This window comes from Crotalus tigris, unplaced genomic scaffold (assembly GCF_016545835.1).
Source record: "Crotalus tigris isolate CLP2741 ecotype Arizona unplaced genomic scaffold, ASM1654583v1 scf7180000023637.1517150, whole genome shotgun sequence".
NCBI classification, from domain to species: Eukaryota; Metazoa; Chordata; class Lepidosauria; order Squamata; family Viperidae; genus Crotalus; species Crotalus tigris.
This window is the reverse complement of record NW_024100094.1, coordinates 1,244,236-1,260,387: the sequence shown is the minus strand read 5'-3', so window position 1 is coordinate 1,260,387 and position 16,152 is coordinate 1,244,236. Positions and strand designations below refer to the sequence as shown.

The window sequence follows — 16,152 nt, the reverse complement described above, 5'->3', positions numbered from 1 at the left end:
ACTACTAAGCAAATCAATTTTACACAATCCCATATACAATCTAAGGAGAATTTTGATGATCAAAGAATAACTCTGAGTTACCTGAATTGCTAAAACAACAGAGACTGATATCCAGATACAAGTCACTGAAAATTGTGATAATGTGGACAATCAACTAGTAATTACAACATGAAATAAAATTGATTATACCATTCAGATGATATTGGAAGAAAGGGAAGAGAAGTTTGACCAGTCTGAACTATCGAGAAATACTTTTATTCAAATGTTGAGGTTTGATGACGCAGAAGCTTTATTATGGAAACCGGTTTGGCACAGAAAGAAAGCTAGAGTTAGATTTAAAAATGTGCTTCAAAATTTCATTTAATGGGTTAAAAAGGCTTTAGAGATTCTGACTGATCTATTCTGTAAAAGGATATTTTTTGTAATAATACTTTGTATTAGAGATGATAAGTATTTGGAGGGGTAAATTTTATTTAATGGGTTAAAAAGACTTTTTATAGACATAGACTGATTGATAACATATATATTTAAAATAGATAGAAATGTATTTTTCGACTGATATTTTTATTTTAAGTAAGACAATTATTTTGTCATAGAAGGAGAAGAAGAGGGAATAGTAATAAGAGAAGAAATGGTATTAACAAATGATTTATTAGATTAAGAAATAGGTTGTTTGCGGAAAATATAAGAATGTTGTTGTTGGAATAATATATTTATCCTAGACAGAATTATTATGCTAGGGAAAAGGGAAATGAGGGATACCGAAATGTTAATAATATGTTTATTTAAGCCTAATTGGAATATGGTAACTGTAAATGAGTAAAGCTTAAAAACAGGACTTGGATTTTTATAACTGAAATGTGATTGATGACTGATCTGATTGATTGAACTCTATTTAGAAATGTATTAATTTGAATATGTAACATATGTGGGAAATAGAGAATTTCTAATGAACTAACTTGAGTTATATATGCACGATTTTGCTTTTGAACAATTGATATCCCCATCACCACATTGTTTCTTAAGCACTTTGATGTAAAAATGAAAAAAAAAACAATAAAATTTCTTATAAAAATAGAATAGAATAGAATAGAATAGAATAGAATAGAATAGAATAGAATAGAATAGAGCTGGAAAGGACCTTGGGGGTCTTCTAGTCCAGCCCCCTGCTCAAGCTTGAAATCCTGTACTGTTCTGTTTTTGGTGTAAAGGCATTGAGATGATGCAGGAGTAACAACAGTCTTCTCTTTATTCAGATCTCAACAGAACCAATACAAAATGGCACGGATTCCTTTTATACCCCTTTGCAGGGACAGTGTCAACCAATCAATGCAATGGATTCTCCCGCCTTGCGCATGTGCAATAGGCTGGAGACAGCCTGTCTGGTCCCGGGCAGCCATGTGGTCTGCCCAGGCCTCTCTGCAGCTTTCTGCACCTGCTGAGTCACTCAGCAGGCCCAGGACATAACACCCCTCCCCTCTTATTTCAAAACATAGCACTTAATATTTTACAATACTACAAATCTAATACCTTGTCAATCCTTTATCCATAACACAGTAATACTTAATTTACATTATTATAAATCAGACATTTGTTCATTTGAGCATGTTCTGATTTCTAAGTACCCTTACGCCTGTCCACCTACTGACAGGGATCTTACATAGTCCTGTAAATGCTTGGGTGGACCTCTGGCCTGCTCTGATCTTCTTGGAGTGGTTGTGACTGCCTGGCCTGCAAGCTCACCTGCCAGGCTTGGCAGACCAGGACTTTTTTTTATTATTAAAAGTTTTTTATTTTTTCCATGTAAACATTATAAAAAAGAGTACAATACAATTTTAAAATAAAATAAATTCATAACCATTGGTATGACCTGCCCACTCCCCCCAGGCCATGTCCACCCTCTCTTAAAACATTCCCTACTTCCCTCCTCTTTCTCACCTCCCATCCTACTCTCTTCCCCTCCCCCTCTCCTCTCACTGCCCTACTTCCTCTCTACACTTTCTCACCTCTCATCCATATCAAACCCATGAACGCAGCATAAGGGGAGTGCCCAGGCCGCACCCCTATAAGCAACCATTATCTATATTACACTTACCCCCCCCACATTTCCTCCCTCCCACCCCCAACCCCCCTCCCTTCACTTCCCAGAGCAGAATACAGGGTTAATAATAAGAAAATTTATAATAATAAGAAAAAAGAAAAAAAAGGAAAAAAAGAAAAAAAAAGAAAATATCGTACTTAACCTTTAACTCCAATAACCTATAAGACAATTCTCTATAATATTTACTATAATATTCATTCATAAAATAAATGAAACTTTTTAGTTCCATACTTTTTCTGAATATAATCTATCCATCTTCTCCATATAGTAATATATCTTTCTTGGTTATGATCCTTTAAATAAGCAGAAATTTTTGCCATTTCTGCAAACTAGATACTTTAAATACCCATTCTTCTAAAGTAGGCAAAGAATCTTTCTTCCAGTATAAACCTATTAATAACCTTGCAGCAGTTAATAAATTCAACATCAAAATAGTTTCTTTATCATTTAAGTCCACAAAAATACCCAATAAAAATAGTTGAGGAGTGAACTTTATCTTCCTTCTAAAAATCTTTTGAATGTTCCACCAAATCATAATCCAAAAAGCCTTTACCTTTTTACAATTCCACCAAATATGGAAATATGTCGCATCTTTATTGCCACATCTCCAACATTTGGGCTGTATATTAGGATACATCCCCTTTATGGATTACTGCCTTGTCATGGCGAAGGGGCTTGCGTAACTCAATGAAGCTATAAGCTATGCCGTGCAGGGCCACCCAAGACGGACAGGTTATAGCAGAGAGTTCTGACAACATGTGATCCACTGGAGAAGGAAATGGCAAACCACTCCAGTATCTTTGCCATGAAAACCCCATGGACAGTACTAAAAGGAAAAAAGATATGATGCTGGAAGATGAGCCCCTCAGGTCGGAAGGTGTCCAATATGCTACTGGGGAAGAGCAGAGGGCTAGTACTAGTAGTGCCAGAAAGAATGAAGCGACTGGGCCAAAGCCGAAAGGACATTCAGCTGTGGATATATCTGGTGGTGAAAGGAAAGTCCGATGCTGTAAAGATCTTTTCTCCATAGGAACCTGGAATGTAAGATCCATGAATCAAGGCAAGCTAGACTAGTCAAAAAAGAGATGACAAGACTGAACATCGACATCTTAGGAATCAGCGAACTAAAATGGACAGGAATGGGTGAATTTAACTCAGAGGACCATCAGGTATACTACTGTGGGCAAGAATCCTCAGAAGAAATGGAGTAGCCTTCATAGTCAATAAAAGAATAGGAAAAGCAATACTGGGATACAATCCCCAAAATGACAGAATGATCTCAATTCGAATCCAAGGCAAACCATTCAATATCACAGTAATCCAAATCTATGCCCCAACCACTGGTGCTGACGAGGATGAAATTGACCGGTTCTATGAAGCCCTACAGCACCTTATAGAATTAACACCAAAAAATGATGTCCTTATCATCATGGGGTATTGGAATGCTAAGGTAGGAAGCCAAAAGATAACCGGAATAACAGGCAAGTTTGGCCTTGGAGTACAAAATGAAGCAGGGCACAGGCTAATAGAATTTTGTCAAGAGAATACAATGGTCATAACAAACACTTTTTTCCAACAACCCAAGAGACGGCTCTACACATGGACATCACCAGACGGCCAACATAGAAATCAGATTGACTATGTGCTCTGCAGCCAAAGATGGAGAAGCTCTATACAGTCAGTAAAAACAAGACCAGGAGCTGACTGTGGCTCAGATCATGAGCTTCTCGTTGCAAAATTTAGGCTTAAATTGAAAAAAGTAGGGGAAAGCACTAGGCCACTCAGATATGAACTAAATCATATTCCTGATGAATATACAGTAGAGGTGACAAATAGATTTAAGGAACTGGATCTGATAGACAGAGTGCCTGAAGAACTATGGATGGAAGTTCGCAACATTGTACAAGAGGTAGCAACTAAAACCATCCCAAAGAAAAAGAAATGCAAGAAAGCAAATGGCTGTCTGAGGAAGCTTTGCAAATAGCTGAGGAAAGAAGGGAAGCGAAAGGCAAAGGAGAAAGAGAAAAATACACCCAATTGAATGCAGAATTCCAGAGAGTAGCTAGAAGAGATAAGAATACCTTCTTAAATGAACAGTGTAAAGAAATAGAAGAAAACAACAGAATAGGGAGGACCAGAGATCTCTTCAAGAAAATTGGAGATATGAAGGGAACATTTCATGCAAAGATGGGCATGATAAAGGACCAAAATGGCAGAGACCTAACAGAGGCAGAAGAGATTAAGAAGAGATGGCAAAACTACACAGAAGAACTATACAAGAATGAGCTTAACATCCCAGATAACCACAATGAGATGGTCATTGACCTCGAACCAGACATCCTAGAATGTGAAGTGAAATGGGCCTTAGAAAATCTGAGCAACAACAAAGCTAGTGGAGGTGACAGTATTCCAGCTGAGCTATTCAAAATCTTAAAAGACGATGCAGTAAAAGTGCTACACTCAATTTGCCAGCAAATTTGGAAAACTCAACAGTGGCCACAGGATTGGAAAAGGTCAGTTTACATTCCAATTCCAAAGAAAGGCAATGCCAAAGAATGTTCAAACTATCGCACCATTGCACTCATTTCACATGCTAGTAAAGTTATGCTTAAAATCCTACAAGCTAGACTCCAGCAGTATGTGGATCGAGAACTACCAGAAGTACAGGCAGGATTTCGAAGAGGCAGAGGAACTAGAGATCAAATTGCCAACATACGCTGGATCATGGAGAAAGCTAGGGAGTTCCAGAAAAACATCTACTTCTGCTTCATTGACTATGCAAAAGCCTTTGATTGTGTGGATCACAACAAATTGTGGCAAGTTCTTAAAGAGATGGGAGTACCAGACCATCTCATTTGTCTCTTGAGAAACCTATATGCGGGTCAAGAAGCAAGAGTGAGAACCGAACACGGAACCACTGATTGGTTCAAAATTGGAAAAGGAGTCTGGCAAGGCTGTATACTGTCGCCCTGCCTATTTAACTTATATGCAGAGCACATCATGAGAAAGGCAGGGCTAGATGAATCAAAAGTTGGAATTAAGATTGCCGGGAGAGATATCAACAACGTAAGATATGCAGATGATACCACTCTAATGGCAGAAAGTGAAGAGGAACTAAAGAGCCTCTTGATGCGGGTGAAGAAGGAGAGTGCAAAAGTTGGCTTGAAACTCAACATTAAGAAAACCAAAATCATGGCATCCGGCCCTCTCAATTCCTGGCAAATAGATGGGGAAGAAATGGAGGTAGTGACAGATTTTATTTTTCTGGGCTCAAAGATCACCTCAGATGGGGACTGCAGCCAAGAAATTAAAAGACGCTTGCTCCTGGGGAGGAAAGCTATGGCAAATCTAAACAGCATTCTAAAAAGCAGAGACATCACCCTGCCAACAAAAGTGCGTATAGTCCAGGCCATGGTTTTCCCAGTTGCAATGTATGGCTGTGAAAGTTGGACCATAAGAAAGGCTGAGCGCAAAAGAATTGAGGCCTTTGAACTATGGTGCTGGAGAAGACTCCTGCAAGTCCCTTGGACTGCAAGGCGTTCAAACCGGTCAGTCCTAGAAGAGATCAACCCCGACTGCTCTTTAGAAGGCCAGATCCTGAAGTTGAAACTCAAGTACTTTGGCCACCTAATGAGAAGGAAGGATTCACTGGAGAAGAGCCTAATGCTGGGAAAGATTGAAGGCAATAGAAGAAGGGGATGACAGAGAATGAGATGGCTGGATGGAGTCACTGAAGCAGTAGGTGTGAATTTAAATGGACTCCAGAAGATGGTAGAGGACAGGAAGACCTGGAGGAACGTTGTCCATGGGGTCGCGACAGGTCGGACACGACTTCGCAATTAACAACAACAACAACATTTAGGATACATACAAGATAATTTTTTAGGATCTAAATGCTATCTATAAAACATTTTATAAAAATTTTCTCTCAAATTTTGAGCTTGTGTAAATTTAACATTTCTAGTCCAAATTGTCTCCCATAAATCCAATGAAATCGGTTCCTGTATATTTTGAGCCCATTTAATCATACAGTCTTTAACCAATTCTGTTTCCGAGTCTAACTCTAGTAAAACATTATAAATTCTTTTTATATGAGCCTGACTCTGATTTTTAATCTGAATAACCAATTGTTTGTCTTCTAATGTTATTCCCTCTTTCTTATCTACAGTCCATCTATCCACTATTTGTAAATATCGAAACCATGACTTTAGGATATTTTCCTGCCTTAATACATCTAGGGATTTCAAATGCCAATTCGAACCAGACCAAATTAACAATTCTTTATACGAGATTTTATCAAAATTTGTCCCCTTAGAAGTTCCCTCAATTGCATATCTGGGAATCCCCCAGATAGGTATTTTATAATTTAATCTGTAATAATACTTTTTCCAAACACGAAGTAGGGCATTCCTCAAAATATGTGATTTAAAAGTCCGATCAACTTTCTTATTGAAAATCAGGTATGCATGCCAACCATATATTAAATCCCAACCTTCCAAAGAAAGAATATCCTTATTTGTTAAATTAAGCCAATCACTTAAATAAGTTAAGGCGGCTGCATTATAATATAATTTCAAGTTAGGTGCCTTAAGTCCTCCTCTTTCTCAAGCATCCTGTAAAATCTCCTGTAAAACCCTTGGTTTCTTTCCGGCCCATATAAAATTGTTGATGCCCTTTTGCCATTCATCCATATTTGCCTCTTTTTTAAAAATAGGTATCATCTGAAACAAAAAAAGGAACTTTGGTAGAACATTCATTTTTACAGCTGAAATTCTCCCCAACAATGACAATTGCAATTTTTTCCAATCTTTTAAATCCTTTTGTACTTTTACCCATAATGGTTCGTAATTATTCTTACACAATTTTCCATTTGAAGCAGTTAAATATATTCCCAAATATTTAATCTTTTTTACCATCTGGAAACCTGTAGTTTTGTCCAAACTTTCCCTATCCTTAACTGACATATTCTTAGATAATATCTTAGTCTTATAATTGTTGACTTTAAAACCAGAAACATTCCCATACTGTGTTATAAGTTCTAATAAACAATCAATCGCTTGATTCGGTTGTTCCAAAATTAAAGCCAAATCATCCGCAAAAGCCCGTAATTTGTACTCATTCTCCCTTATCTTTACGCCCTTGACTACCTTTGATTCTCGAATCTGAATCAATAAAATTTCCAACGTTAAAACAAATAACAATGGGGATAATGGGCATCCTTGTCTTGTCCCTTTTTCAATATTAAAATTCTCAGTCAGTCCCCCATTTACAACAATTTGTGCAGATTGTTGCTGATATATAGCTTTAAGTGCATGTAAAAAATTATCCCCAAAATTCATTTTCTCTACCAATGAGAATAAAAATTGCCAATCTAATTGATCAAAGGCTTTTTCAGCGTCCAAAAAAATAAAAGCCACAGGAATCTGATTATTCTTATCCAAATACTCAATTAAATTTATAATTTGTCTAACATTATATTTCATATATCGCCCTGTTATAAATCCTGCTTGATCACTATGAATCAAGTTCTTCATAACCTGCATTAATCTATTTGCCAAAATTTTTGTAAAAATCTTATAATCAACATTTAATAATGAAATTGGCCTATAATTCTTAGGCTCTGTAAGATCCTGATCTTCCTTTGGAATCAGTGATATAAAAGCTCTTTTCCAAGAACTTGTGTACCCAACAAAATACTATTAAAAAGTTCCTTTAATGGCTCCATCATTACTTCAGATAAAGTCTTATAATACCTCGAGGTCAGTCCATCTGTTCCCGGAGACTTTCCAACCTTTAACTGCTTAATAGCTAAACCAATTTCCTCCACAGTAATTAATCTATTCATCCCATTTTGTTGTTCCTCTGAAAGTTTAGGAAAATGCACTGATTGTAGATATTTATCTATATCCACATCCTTTATGTTATCACTTAAATATAATTTTGTATAAAAATCTAAAAAACTCTTTTTAATCAAATTTTGCTGAAAAACCTCAATACCTTTATATTTTACTTTCTCTATAATTCTAGCTTTCTGTTTCTTTCGTAACTGGTAAGCCAACCACCCCCCAGGCTTATTCACGTTACAGAAAGTATTATGTCTCATATACGACAGATTGGTAGCCACCTGATCTGCCATCAGCATATTAAATTGTTCCTTAAACATCTTTATAGATACCTTTAAATTATTATCAGTTGAATTAAGAACAAACTCTTGTTCTTTCAATTTAATCTCTTCTTCTATTTCTCTACGTCTTTGTAACCCTTTTTCCCTAAAAACTTTATTCAATTGAATCAAAATTCCCCTCATATATGCCTTACTGGCATCCCAAACCATGGACATCGATGTCCCCTTATTCATATTTATAGCAAAAAAGTCCTTTAAATGCTCTTTACATTTTTGTACAAACTCTTCCCGAGTAAACAAATTCTCATTCAATCTCCAGGGTCTTCTATTCCCATCTTCCAAATGTAGTTCCATCCACACCGGACTGTGATCTGACAAAGTTCTGGGGAAAATTTTCACCTTCCTCACTCTAGAGAGGAAGTCACTAGTAGTCAAAAAAAAGTCAATTCTTGAAAATGACTGATGTCTATCCGAATAGAAAGTGAAATCTCTATCACTTATATTCCTTTCTCGCCAAATATCAATGAGCTCCAATTCTTCTTTCAAATCAAAAAAAGTTTTAGGTAATCTAGTTTGGGTAAAAGTTTTAGAGGAGCTCCTTTTGTCTATAGTTGAATCTAAAACCCCATTCCAATCGCCCATCAAAATTACAGATTTATAATCCAACTGAGATATCTTCCCATGCAAAAACTTATAAAATTGTTTCTGTTGCTGATTAGGAGCATATAATCCAACAATAAGAACTTTTTTACCTTGTAATGATAATTCCACAAAAAGATATCTTCCTTCAGAATCAGTCTCAATTAATTTAGATGAAAAAATTTTCTTCATGTAAATTACCACTCCCCCTTTTTTCCCTGCAGCTGGAGCAATAAAATGTGAACCCAAACGAGGGTTCATCAAACGTTTGGAGTCCTTTAAAGTTATACGAGTCTCTTGCAAACATATCAAATCATTGTTATGTTGTTTCAAATAATGAAAAATCTTTCTTCATTTCTGTGGCACATTTAAGCCATTAACATTCCAGGTCAGGAACCTGGCCATCTCCACCGGCCTGAAGCCTCTGGAGCATGGCCTGCAGATCCACTGTCGAAGATCTTTTTGGTCTTGCCCCTCCCACAGGCTCTGTAATAACCATGCCTTCAACTTTATCACCACTCTTCTGCTGCTGCTCTTTTTCTTTATGTTTATGGGCAGCTCGTGTCATCCTTTGCTCTTTTATCTCAAGATTCTGTACAGCTTGTTCCATGACCATCATTGATGAGGCTCCTGCCATAACAGGCTCTTCCATTATCCTTGTTTGTGGGGGTGAGGACGATCTTGCCTTTAAGATAGAGTGATAAAAATCTCTTGCCTTCGAGACTGTAGTTAATCTGTGACGTATCCCCTCATGATTCACTATTATTCCTCTTGGAATCTCCCATCTAAACTGAATTTGACGATGCTTTAACTCATCAGACAGAAAAGCAAAATCTTTTCTGCCTCTTAAAATTTTGGGAGGTATTTCTTTTAAAATTATCACATCTTGATCTGCAATTTGAAACTTTTGTTTATAAAAAGCCTGTATAATTTCATTATGAGTAAATCTTCTGGAAAAATAGATGACCACGTCTCTTGGTAAGTTTCTCTGCCTAGCAACCCGTGAGTTGACTCTAAAAAATTTTTCTATTTCATTCCCAATTATTTCAGGCCTCCAGCCCAGATTAAGAGCAATATCTTTCACAATAAGCATCTTTAAGTCCTCCTGAAGATTTTCTCTCAACCCCCTGATATGCAATGCATATTCCATCTCTCTATATTGTGAAATAATTTGTTCATCCTGTGTAATTTCTATCTTATTCTCTACCTCCTCCATCCTAGATTGCATTCTTGTTGCATTTTCAGTAATCTCGATTCTGTTGTCAATTCTTTCTATATGCAGAGCAAGGCCCTGGAAAGCAAAAAGTATGTCCTCCCTTACTTGCTTATTTTTTTTCTCCAATAGTTCTTCTGTAACAGCCCTCTCTGCAATTATAAGATCTTTTACTTCCTCCTTAATGTCCAAAGCATGCTTTTTTAAAGCTTCTTGTAAATCTTTAAGAGAAATTGCAGGAGGAGGAGAGGGTGGAGGTGATTTTGGTTTCTGAGAAACAGGCTGGGTCATTGGGGAAGAGATAGTGGCTTTAGGAGGAGTAGGCAAGCATTTTGAAGCCATTTTCTTAAGTTCCAAGAAGAAAAATTCTTGTTTGAAAAAAAAAATCACGGTTCTTTTGAATATTCTTTAAAAAAAAAATTACAAAGAAAAAAGAAAGGAAAAAGAATAAAAAGCCAAATTCTTGCTTCTATATTTAAAGCATTAATCTGTATCCAGATTTTAGCTTTATAATGCAAATCAAGCAAGAAAGACAATCGCCATTTTGCCTTTCACTTTCCCTTTCTTCAAAAGGGAAAGTGAACAGTAAAAAAGAAAGAAGAGGATACTTGCTGGAGTTAAAGACACCATCAAACTTAAGCGCAATTTCTCCTGGTCTGCTCCATCTGCTTTTAAGTACTCACAAGCGGCTAAAAGAAGCAGATGTGGAAGCAGCAGCTTGCTTCATCCCAGAACTTCGGGACGAAGGCTCCCTGGAACGCGGAGATTGCTCAGGCTCCGAGGGAGCTCTACTCTCCAATCCCCAAAATTATAGGGATCCAGGGGAGCTCTTACCTCTACCTGAGAGCTCTCCTCCTCCCTTTTGCCAAGGGAGGAGATTCAAGCCGCGGGACAGCTGATTGTCAAAGTCCCGCGGCTTTTACACGGACCAGGAATGGGCGACTTTATAAAAAGCCACCATCGTCATCGCTGAAACCACCGGAAGTCGGCAGACCAGGACTTTGATGCCCCCTAAAATCAGGCGACCCTCCATCATGCTGACTGGCCAAATCCTGTGAACCCAGACCAGAGTTCCTTGGTGGGGTGGAATTCCCCAAGTCCACAATGGACCCCTCTTGGGAACACTGTCCCGTGAGCCCAAGACCAGCAGGCGGAATGGCTTGAGAAGTTGGTTGCAAGCAATATCCCATGGACCTGGTGCCAGAATCAGGAGCCGCCTCACTGACAAAACCCCCTACTGATGCATGTGAAGTTCCGCTTTCACAGAGAGACTGTGGTCGACGATCGTAATTGTGGTCCCCCCCCCCGAGAGCAGAGTCAGGAGAAGAAATGTGGCTGGGAAGCCTCCAGCACAGTTGGTCGATGTGTCGACGTAACACATGACCATCATCCAAAGCCACTTTGTATGACAGTGGCCCAGTGACTTTGCAGACCATGCTGTCACCCAGAGATGTCCAGGTCCACAGTTCCTTGCCCAGACTGGATCTCCCACCTGTAGTCTCCTAGGCGCCCGCGGCTGTGACACCTGTGAAGCCACACAGTCTGGGTGCAACCTGTCCAGTTTTGTAATGAGTCTGCGACCCAAGCAGAGTTCAGCTGGGCTCTTTCCAATGGCTGTGCAAGGTGTGGTGTGGTGGCAAAAAAGAAAGTCTGCTAACCTGTGATGCCAACTTCCATGGGTGATCCTCTTTAAAGCATCCTTGGTTGTGTGCACCATATGCTCAGCTTGACCATTGAACGCAGGATGAAATGGTACTGATGTGGCATGATGGATCATGTTGGCCTGTAGAAAAGCCTAAAACTCAGAAGAAGTGAATTGTGGTCCGTTGTCAGAGACAAGGACATCTTGAAGCCCATGAGAGGTGAAGATCCCTCTCAACACCTGGATGGTCCTGGCAGTAGTAGTGGAGGAGACTGGAATGACTCTAGACACTTGGAATGGCTGTCCACGAGGAGAAGGAAGAATTGCCCCTGAAAGGGGTCAGCGTAGTCGATATGAACTCTCGACCAAGGGGCATGTGTCTCCTCCCACCTATGTACAGAAGCTTGAGACATTTCAGGCCTACACTGTTGGCAAACATTGCACCCGTGGACCTGGGCCTCAATCTCTTTATCGAGCCCAGGCCACCAAAGATGGCTGTGTGCAAGTGCCTTCATCCGAACTATTCCCGGATGTTCCTCATGCAGAGAGAACAAGACTCTAGTCCTCAATGAGACTGGGATCACTACCCTGCTACCCCATAGGACACACCCCTTGAAGGTGGTAAAGGGAAGGGTAAAAGGAAAGGGGGAGGGGAAGGAAATAAGGAATTAGGGTAAAATAGGAATAGCTACAATCACATATTTCAACAAACAAGCAACTGTCCGGTTTATAATAATGAGTAAGTATCATATTCAACCATTTTTAACAAAGCTTAAACTGTAACATATTAAAAATAATTAGTAAACAAATATGTTAATCTATTAGGTAAACACTACTAATAAAATCACAAAAAAGAAATAAATCCTAACAATCAAAAGTAACAAATGAAAATCAGTAAATCATGAAAAGTAATCGTATCATCAAAATGTTAGTTAGAACTCAATTAAAAATCAGTCATCTATTCTAAAATATTAAACCTTTCAAGTTCTAACGTGTCTCTAACCATTGATAAAAAATTTTCCCAAGTTCTAAAATAAATTGAATCCTCTTTTTCTTTCATTTCTAATGTTGGTCTATCCATTTCTGCACACTCTAAAATTTTGGTAATAATAATCTGGTCAGATGGTAGATTCTCATTTTTCCAAAATTAGGCAAATACTATCCTTGCAGCAGTTAAAACATGCAATATCAAGTAGTCATTCTCTTTACCATAATTAGGTCTTAATATTCCTAACAAAAACAATTCTGGTTTAAATTCTACTTGTAGTTTCATCATGTTTTCCAACCATCTATGAATCTTAGCCTAATATTTCTTAGCGATAGAGCATGTCCAACAGACATGGTAATAAGTGCCTGGGTGTTGTTTACATTTCCAGCAAATATCCGAAACATTTTTAAACATTTTCACTAAGCGAACTGGTGTCATATGCCATCTATAGAATATCTTATATAAGTTTTCTTTATATGCTACCGCTTTTGTAAACTTAATGTTTGTATCCCAAAGTTTTTGCCAGTCTTCCAAATCTATAGAATATCCAAAGTTCTTTGCCCATGCTATCATTGTTTCTTTCACTTGTTCTTCTTCCATCTTCTAGTTTAGAAGAAATTTATAGAGTTTTCTAATCAAATTCTCATCTGTTTTTAACAAAATTTTATCCAATGGGGTCTGTTCTTTGTAAAAACCTGTCGATTTTATATCTTTTTCATATCTTGTTTGAATTTGCAAGTAGGACCACCATGTCAAATCAATACCTTGTAGTTGTAATGTTTGCCTGTCCTTAAGTTTTCCCTCTTTATCTAAAATATCTTTGTAACTAACCAGTTTGTCATAATTAATCAGATTTGGATAAGCAAATGCTTCCATTGTAGAAAGCACTCAGGTATTTTCATGTATATTTTATGTTTAATTTTCTCCCATTCTGAAAGTAGTACGTTTCTTATCGCATGATTCTGAAAGTATTTATGTGCTTTAGATTTCTCATACCATATAAAAGCATGCCAACCTAGCTGAAGGTCATGTCCCTCTGAATAAAGCAGTCTTTTATTTCTCAATATAATCCATTCTTTAAGCCAAAGCAAAATAGCCGCTTGATAGTAGAGTCTCCAATCTGGAAGTCCAAAGCCCCCTCTATCCTTAGATTCTTAGGTTTACATTTGATTCTCGCCTTCTTTTTTTGCCATATAAATCTTAAAATCATTGCATTTAAATCATCAAAAAAATTCTTAGTAAGTTTAACAGGCACTGTCTGAAATAAAAAAATTAGCTTTGGTAAAATGTTCTTCTTAACCGTCGCTATTCTTCCCAAAAGTGATAATTGAAGATTTTCCCATCTTTCCAAGTCCATTTTTATTTGTTTTATTAATCTCTCATAATTATCTTCTTTTAGTGTAGTATATTTCGCTGTTAAATAAATACCCAGATATTTAACTTTTTTAACTATTTGAAGATTTGTCATTTTAGTAAGTTGAGTTTTCTGTTTGTCTGTTAGATTTTTTTGATATTACTTTAGTCTTTTCCCTGTTTATTTTTAGACCAGCCACTGCTCCAAATTTCTCAATTTTCTGCAAGAGTTTATTAGCTGTTTGCAATGGCTCCTCTAGAATGAAGACCAAGTCATCCGCAAAGGCCTGTAGTTTATATTTCTGATCTTTAATCTCCAGGCCTCTAATTTCTGTGTCTTGTCTGATTCTTGCCAAAACCTTTAATGTAAGAATAAACAACAGAGGAGACAACGGGCATCCCTGTCTAGTGCCTTTTTTAATCTCAAATCTATCTGTGTAATCTCCATTTAAAAGGATTCTTGCTGTTTATTTCTTATAAATTGCTTGAATTGCTTTATTAAAATGTTCACCCAAGTCCATTTCTTGAAATTGTTGAAACATAAATTGCCAATTTAAGTTATCAAAGGCTTTTTGTGCGTCAAGAAATATAAGTGCCATCTGGTTCCCTGGATGGATTTCATAGTACTCCAGAACGTTTTAAATAATCCTCAAGTTATTCTTTATCTGTCTTTTTGGTAGGAAACCATTTTGGTCTGGGTGTATAAATTCATTCAAAATTTTTTTCATTCTTTCTGCCATTATTGCAGCAAAGAATTTATAGTCCACATTTAACAACGATATTGGTCTGTAATTTTTAATTAGTGTACGATCAGTATCTTCTTTAGGTATCAAAGTAATATTAGCTTCAGTCCCTGAGTCCGGTATTTTTGTATGTGTAAAAACTTCATTACATAAGTCTTTCAGAGTTGGCGTTATAGTATCTTGTAACGCTACATAAAATTCAGCAGGAAGACCATCAGGTCCTGGTGTTTTATCTTTCTTTTGCTTTTATATTGCTTCTGTAATCTCCATCATTGAAACATTCTCGTTTAGCCTCTGACGCATATTCTCAGGAACCTTTGGGATATTTGCTTCTTTTAAATAAGCCTGAATTACATGTTTAGAAACCGTCTCTGCCTTATACAGTGTCTCATAATATTCCTTTGTAATTTTTTTCATTAAGTCATTATGACACTGTAGGTCACCATCCGTATCCCGTAGCTTACTTATTAATCTCCCAGGTTTATTGGCATTTTCAAAAAAATTCTGTTTGGACCTTTTAATCTGTTGTGCCATTGTATTTGTCTCAAGTAAGTTTAACTTATGTTTTAATAGTTCTATTTGTATTTTCAACTTTTTCTTTTGAGGATCTGATTGTAATTCAGCTTCCAATATACTAAGTTGTTCTTTCAATCTATGTTGAACAAGTTTCTTTTCCTTGTTCTTTTTAGCAAGATAAGTTATGGCCAAACCTCTAAAATAAGCTTTTTGTAAGGACCCACCCCACTTTGCATCTTAAGAAGACAGAACTCTTGGAATAATTCTTCCAACAGGAATCCTTTATTAAGAGAAAATGGTTGCAGGCGTTCTAGACAGGACTTGGGGTCCAAGCTTTCCAATTCAAGGTTTTAAGGGTTTCCCCAGTAGCCCCACCCAATCAACCCCCTCTTTCAGCGACAGTCTCAGGCATTACACTTCCACCCCCTTTTCATTACTGCCCGGCTGGATGGAGACTTCAAAGAAACTACATGAAAGGAAAACGGCCCCATTCTTATGGTTAGTTCTTTTGCAATACACACATTCAGTTCCTTAGAAGTATACTGAAGGAAGTGAGGGCCATAAAGCCCCTTTGTTCTCCCCCTTCTCTCCCTCTTATGGCAGAATCCAGAGAAGGCAGAATTGGGGTTTTCTATATTTGATAACTAAAGATGAAATATAATTGGATTCTGACACTTTTGCCATGTCCCATACAATTTGAATAGAGGTTTCTTCTTTTTTATTAACTTTAAAGAAGAATTCCATTTCTTTTATTGCAAATTGTAAAAACTCCTTTTCTTTCAATATTGATTTATTCAAGGACCATCTTGGTCTTTTCTTAAGTCCTTTCCAGG

General features: G+C 37.3%; 1 protein-coding gene across 2 annotated transcripts in view; it reads left to right on the top strand.

Annotated features, from left to right (window-relative positions):
• The window catches only part of TRPC4 (transient receptor potential cation channel subfamily C member 4), a 188,872-nt gene that overhangs the window by 55,183 nt on the left and 117,537 nt on the right, over positions 1 to 16,152 (top strand). The window lies entirely within an intron of this gene.